The sequence below is a fragment of the Epinephelus moara genome, chromosome 4, assembly GCF_006386435.1.
Source record: "Epinephelus moara isolate mb chromosome 4, YSFRI_EMoa_1.0, whole genome shotgun sequence".
In the NCBI taxonomy this organism is placed as follows: Eukaryota; Metazoa; Chordata; class Actinopteri; order Perciformes; family Serranidae; genus Epinephelus; species Epinephelus moara.
Window position 1 is genome coordinate 15,696,165 of NC_065509.1, and position 1,065 is coordinate 15,697,229.

The window sequence follows — 1,065 nt, forward strand, 5'->3', positions numbered from 1 at the left end:
AAAAATAATACTAGCTACTGTACACTGTATTTTTTGTAAATATGACCTAATAATGTAAACAGTTCTGTGTCCAGGCTCCCATGAGCACTGTGGTGTTATACATATGAGATTAAAGCAAAATTTTGTGTAAACATGCAGCTCTAAGTCATTTATTTTCACTTGTACAAAACCAGCATTTGTTAATTTTTAATTGTTAATTTTTTGCACAGTGAAATGTGAATAAACATTTATAATCAAAATTAATAATTAAATGACATTGTGGTGGGCATTGTACATCTAGTAAGAAAAAAGAATATTTATTACATGGGGAAAGTTTAGTTTAAATGTGTTGTAGAACTATTAGGCCTACTGTTACTTTATCTACATAAGATCAAATATTTTGGTATGAACAACTGCATTTTTTATTTAACCAAGTATCCTGTATCATAACTACATGTCTGACAATTGTAACAAACCAAACCGCATGAAAATCGGTTGAGAATTCAGCGAGTAATGATGATTTTAATCATAAACAATCTCCTGCCTCAATAGACATACATGCATTAGGCAGCGCGGCTAGTTACCAGCAACCAGTAACGAGCAAGTTGTAAAGATAATCTACGGAAAACCAGCGTCTCCCAACTACGGTTCGCAGCGCCAGACTGGAGAAGGTAACACAGTCTATCACAGTTAGTCAACAATTAGTTTCACCCCCCACCCCCCTAAAAAAAAAAACAAAAAAAAAAAACGTTGCACATTGTGACTCTGACAAATCGGCATGGAGTGTGTGGTAAAGGGCTGCTAATGAACTGCAGGGCTGATAAGGAAAGTGGCAACAGGTGTGTTAGTGGGAGGGGATGTCAGGTGAGGAAGACTGACACGTGAGTTTGAGGGCATCTAGTGGATGGTTTGAAGATGGCAACTCCTGGGAGTGAGAGGAACCTACAGTACAAGGCCTGGGATTATGGGGTGCCATTTGTAAAGTGTCTCACGCTGAAAATAACATCAACATTTTGCCACATTTAGCTTCAAACAATGTTTAAAAAAGTGTTGTGAATTTTTTAACGTCACCTTTTACCACATTTA